This window comes from Pteropus alecto, unplaced genomic scaffold (genome assembly GCF_000325575.1).
Source record: "Pteropus alecto unplaced genomic scaffold, ASM32557v1 scaffold52, whole genome shotgun sequence".
Lineage (NCBI taxonomy): Eukaryota > Metazoa > Chordata > Mammalia > Chiroptera > Pteropodidae > Pteropus > Pteropus alecto.
Genome location: NW_006433941.1, coordinates 3462375 through 3468842, shown reverse-complemented (window position 1 = coordinate 3468842; position 6468 = coordinate 3462375). Strand labels below are relative to the sequence as shown.

Below are 6468 nucleotides of genomic sequence, written 5' to 3'. Positions count from 1 at the left end.
TATTTCCTATAATTGTGTAAATGTCATTATTTCAAAGTGACAGTTATTATTAAAATACATGTTCAGTACAGAAATTATCCAAAAGGACAAAGAAAATAAAAATCTATTGGCATCACATCAAAAATGGATTACCAAGAGGGGGCCCCAACTAAGGCTCAATGGTGGCTGCCCATCCAGCCCTCGTTCTGGCTCCAGGTAATGCAGTCTTCCCCCGTACGAATCTTGCATGAGCCTCTGTCCCACCAAGCATGCCTACCATAGTCACTTCTGCCTCCCCTCATCTCCAAAGCAGAATAACAGTGGTAAAACCGTAAGTGGAGACAGGAAAAAATGGCGTAGATGATAGACCAAAGCAGAATAACAGTGGTAAAACCGTAAGTGGAAGATCCCGCCTTTTGTACCTGTTTTGTTAAAAATCTTCACCCTGCCATTGAAAGAACGACAGCAAGCTCTCAGTGTACCAAGTTAATGAGGGAGACAGGAAAAAATGGCGTAGATGATAGAATCATCCCTCTTGCGACCAAATCAAAGTTGTGACAGAAACATGGAGCAAACAACAAGGAAAGTAGCCTGAGATCTAGATGAACAAAAGCACTACAACTAGGGAGAGAAACAATTAATCACCCTGCAACGATAAAAGGTAGGAGGGGGTAAAGACTTGAGGCTGCCCAGTCCCGAGTGTCTGAGAGGGACAGAGGCTGTGGCAGTGGCAGCTGCAGACGCCTCTTAAAAGGGCCATGTCCGCCACTGGACTTTTACGGTGACGGACCCGCTCACTCTGAACACCGGCGCTGAGTAGGCTGCTCAGGGGGCACCAAGGACTTACAGTGGGGCACTGAGTTGTCAGAGTGAGGGCCAGAGGTGAGACTCGCTCTGTACAGAAGTGCCGATGGTATCCATTGTTCCTCTGTTGAGCCCTCCCCTCTCCCAGTGTGCTGACGCAGCACTGCTATAGCTGAGATGTCATCAAACTGAATAACAGAGGTCGCTCTGCCCAGAGGATTTCCTGAAACTCCGCCTCCCCCAACTTGCAGCCCACCCAAGCCACATCCAGTTGTGTCCTCAGCGAGTACTGTGCTCCTTGCTGATCAGCACCAAGACTCGTACTGGAGGCAGCTGGCCTCGGTTTCTGGTGTGATTTCTTGAGGCAACTATAAGCACAACATCCGTGGATTGCTTGCTGAATCTCAACAGGTGGCCCCAGAGGGACACAGGCCAGGGCTAAACTTGGCCTGCAGCTGAACCCGTCTCAGGGCTGTGCCACTGGATGCCTATTACACATGGCCACACTGGGAGACTTAGGAGCTTTGCTTAGACACAGAAAGGCAGCCAAAATGGGAAGATAAAGAAGCAGAAACCATATGAGAGAACAGAACAGAGATCCAGGAATAATAGAATCAAGCAATCTAACAGATGCAGAGTTCAGAACAGTGGTTATAAAGATGCTCAATGAACTTAGGGGATGTGTAGATGAATTATGATTTAAAAAATATAAAAACAGAAATGGAAATTACAAAAAGGAGCCAGTCAGAAATGAAGAGTATATTATAGGGAATCAACAGAGTGGATAAAGAAGAGGATCGAACCACCAATATAGAGGATGGGGAAGCCAAGGACACTCAATCAGAATGGCAAGAAAAAAGAATCCAAGGCTATAACAATAATTTAAGGAGCCTATGGGACACAATTAAATGTAAAAAAGAAGATCAAGATGTTGAACAGCTGTTTGAAGAAATAATGATGGAAAACTTCCCTAATCTGGTGAAGGAAATGGACATAAAACCCCAGGAAGCTCAGAGAATTCCCAAAACCAGGGATCCAAAGAGGCCTACACCAAGACACATCATGATTAAAATGCCAAAGTTTAAATACAAAGAAAGAATATTAAAATCAGAAAGAGAATAGCAGATAGTTACCTACAAGGGAGCACCCATAAGACTGGTAGCTGATTTCTCAAAAGAAACTATGCAGGACAGAAGGGTTTGGCAAAAAATATTCAACATGATGAAAAAACCCAAGACCTACAACCAAGAGTACTTTATCCAGCAAAGCTATCATTTAGAGTCGAAGGACAGATAAGGAACTTCCTAGACAAAAATAAGCTAAAAGAATTTATCAACTCCAAGCCAGTATTACAGGAAATGTTGGAGAGACTTCTTTAAAAAGAAAGAACATGTATCAAAAACATGAATAAAGAATGGTACTAACTACATTCTTATCAACAAGTACCTCAAATGGAAAAGAATTAAGTAAATGCTCCAACCAAAAGATAGAGTGGCTGAATGGATAAGAAAACAAGACCCCTATATATGCTGCCTACAAGAGACTCACTTCAGATTAAAAGACACACACAGACTAAAAGGAAGGGGATGGAAAAAGATATTGCCTTGGTGGACCTAGAGGGTATTGTGTTGAATGAAATGGATCAGATAGAGAAAGACAAATATCGCAAGATTTCACTTACATGTGGAATCCAAAAAAATGAAATAAACAACAACAACAAAAGTGGAAATAAACTCATAGATACAGAGAATATTTAGAGGGATACTAGATGTCAGGGAGTTGGTGGGGGACAAAAAGAAAGGCAAAGGGATTAAGAGGTACAAATGGATAATTGCAGAATAAACATGAAGATGTAGAGTGCAGCATGGGGAAGATGGTTAATAATGTAATAAATATGTAAGGGGGAAGAAGGGTACTAGATTTCGTGGGGCGATCGCTTTGCGAGTTATGTGGATCTCTGATCACTAGGCTCTACAATAGAAACTGGTGTATTACTGTATGCCAACTATAATTGAAAAAACTTATTGAATTGTACAATGTAAATTGAGCAATTAATTGTCTATTACCAAAATTAATATCCGTTCAGTATTTTATCGGTGCCCTTATGTATCACTTAGGCTTACCTTAGGCTGCAAGAAATAGAGACCTGAAAAATACTGTCTTAGACAAGATAAGAAATTTATTTATTTCTCTCACATACACACAAAAGTCAAAGGTAGAAAGTCCAAAGCTGGTATGTTGGAGTCATAAAATCTGGGACCCAGGCCCCTTTTCGCTCTGACATCCCTGAAGGAGCGGCATTTGTCTTCATGATCTAATATGACTAACAGAGTTTCAGTTAGTCATAATATAATATCACAATTATATTCCAGGTGACAGGTTAGATGGGAGTATCATGTCCCTTTTAAGTCTTCCTAGAAGATCCATATAATACTTCCGTTCGTGTATCATTGGGCAGAATTTAGTCCTATGGGTACACCTAGCTGCAAAAGAGACTGGAGATGTAGCCGTTTAGGTGAACAGCAGTGAGGCTGGCTAAAAAGTGGGGTTCTGTTACTAAAAAGAAATGAAGAATTAATATTGTGTAGGCACCTAGAAGTCTCTGTGACAACGTATATACTTTTTCATCTTAAAGTTGAATTCTTTGACTAGGTTCAAAAACTTATTTTTACTCAGCTCAAAAGTAAAATATTATGAAACGATATACAGTGAAAAGTTCCCCATCTACACAGTCTCCCCGGCCCTCCTCGTACACATGCATAGCAGTGACCATTTTATCAGTTATTTTGTGTTTCATTCCCGAGTGTCTTATATACAGTTAATGTGACTATTATATACTCTCCCCTTTTTTAACCGGAAAGGTCTGCATCTTGTTTTTGTTTTGTTTTGTTTGCTTTCTTTTCCCTTAGAAATGTATCTTGGAGACATTTCTCTATCAAAACATAGAGAACATTCTCACTCGTTTCTGCTGCCTAGTATTCCACTGTATGGAGGTAGCAGAAATTATCTAGTCTCCTATGGAGGTAGCTGTACAATCTCTCATCTACACTAGGACACACAAGAGTGAAAGTGGTGGCCTCTATTATTAATTATACTGGAGCAAAGGTGTAAAGTGTCCCAAGCAAACTGCATGTAGGCTCATGCCATAGATGGGGATGTCTCCAGTATTTTGCCATTACAACAATGCTAAGGTTATTAATGTACACGGGTATGGATAGGTTCATTTGCATAAGCATCAAACTTTTAATTGCTGGGTCAAAGGGTGTGTACATTTGTGCTTTGGATAGAAACTGCCACGTTGTCTCTGTGGGAATTGGATTAATTTGTTCTCTCATTAGCCACGTATGAGGTTGTCTCTTTCCCACAGCTTGGCCCCCAGAGTATGTTATCAGACCTTTGGATCTTGCTGATCTAATAGGTAAAACGTGGTATCTGAATTCAGTTTTAATTTGTATTTTGTGTGCTCATTTCAGCAGCACATATACTAAAATGGAACAATACAAAGATTAACATGACCTCTGAACAAGGATGGCACACAAATTCGTGAAATGTTCCATATTTTTTGGTTGCCAGATGGGTGCGGGTTTGGGGGTTTGGATGAAAAAGGTAAAGGGATTAAGAAGTACAGATTATTAGGGAATATAGTCAGTAATATTGTAATAACTATGTGTGGTGCCACGTGGGCACTAGTCTAATGGGGGGATCACTTCATTAATTATATAAATGTCTAACCACTGTGCTGTACACCTGAAACTAATATAAACTAATATTAAATGTCAATTGTAACTGAAATAAATAAAGAGGACTTTTTAAAATTTTGCATTTTGTTGTGAATGAGGCTGAGCATGCTTTAAAATTCTATTTTGTGTTCCGTTTTTTGTGAATTGTCTTTTCATATGCTTTGCCCATATTTCTTATTAAATATTTAGAAATCTTACCCTGGAGTTTTCTATACATTAGAGAGGTGACGTCTGTGATTTGACATACAAATAGTTTCCCCAGCTGGTTGTTTGTCTTTGCTTATGGTGGTTGGTTTGTTTTTACCACACCTAAGTTTTTTCTTTTACTCTTTTCTTTTATGCCTTTGGATTATAAATCAAAGCTAGAAAGCCCTTCCCTGCTCTGAGGTTATGAAGGAGTATGCCAAGGTTTTCTTCTAGAATTTTCATTCTTCTATTTTAAATCCTTGGTGCATTTGGCATTTATTGTGGCATACTTGTGGAGTTATGGATTTATATACTTTTTAATAAGTATGTTTACTTTTTCAATAGTAATACCAGCTCATAGTTAAAGCCAACTGTATTTAAGCAGTCTTCTACTCCAGCCCCCTCAGAACACCCGGCCCCCAAGAACTTGCTAGCTATTTTCTGGTCTTTCCAAAGTTTCTTTCGATATTTATCTCCATATGTATAAATAGGAACTTGTACTGCTCTGTGTTCACTTTATTGATTTTAAGCATGCTCTATTGTTATGTTGCATGAGAATTTAAGTCCCACGCCTCCACCCCCATGACCCTTGAACACCAGTGCCCGTATTTGTGTTGACAGACTGTTTACTGGGCAGCTGGTACTGGAATCTGACCATCTTCTACTTCTCTTTTCCAAATTTTTTTTTCATTTTTCAATAAGTGACCTGATTTAGTCATCATCACCCCCTTTTCAGAAGTATAAAAACCAGATAGAGTTTGGAGTAAGGCATGGGATTGGGGCACATCTTCTTTTTTTCTCCAAAACATTTTTTTCCCTAACTACTCCCACTGTCTTATTGTTTGAAATAGCTGGCTGCATTTGTCTCTGAATAAGCAACAACCCAGTGTTTGTTTTCTCTACTTCAGTGCTTCCAGCCTAGCATTTCTGGGCATTTCTTAAGGTTCCAGGACTCATCCGCAAATATTCCACATGGCTGTTCTGTGCCAGACAGTGTGCCATGTGCTGTGGATATAACTCAGCCCTGGCCCTTTTGGATCTCATGTAGGGGACGGGGACCAGAAATAGGAATGTACAAGATGACAGATACGGATATGCCAGGATAAAAAAGCAGAGCAAGGGGAAACAATCAAGTATGCCAGTTAGGGCAAGTGCTATTCTATAAAGGATAGTCAGAGAAAGTCTCTTTTGGGTAAGTGACAAATTTGAACAGATACCTGAAAGATATGAGGGAGCCATATGAAAATGTGGGGGAGACCATGATTGGCTGGGGAACAGCATGTGCAGAGTCCCTGCAGCAGAAATGTGCTAGTTGTGTTGGGATGGAGGGCAGGGCTGGGGTGTGTGTGTGTGTGTGTGTGTGTGTGAGTGTTGGGGGTGTGGCAGGAAGGCCAGTGTGAACAGCAGAATGTGTGAAGCAGCTGGTTGCTGGAAGAGGTAGATAGGTAAGAACTTCCCAGGCTTATCAGAATTAATCAAAGCATTCTGGACATGGTCTCAATTACATTCTTGAGCATTCTTTTTGGAAGTTAAGCAGAGAAGTGATTGTAGAGGGACACGAGTGTAAAAATAAAATTAACAAAGCTTAGTGAAGTGGTCCCCGCAATAGTTCAGATGGGAGGTGAGAGAGTTTAGTCAGGATGATAGCAGGGAAGAGGGGAAGAAGCAAGCAGATGTGGAATACATTTTAGGCAGAGCCGGCATATATAGCGAGTTAGAGAAATAGGAATCAAGGGTGATCCATGGTGTGTGAACACAG

General features: G+C 40.5%; 1 non-coding gene across 1 annotated transcript; it reads left to right on the top strand.

Moving 5' to 3' along the window:
• Positions 1–4243: 4243 nt before the first annotated feature.
• LOC112477050 lies at positions 4244–4346 on the top strand. Its single transcript, XR_003045309.1, has one exon. It is a non-coding gene; the product is annotated as a U6 spliceosomal RNA (small nuclear RNA).
• Positions 4347–6468: the final 2122 nt, after the last annotated feature.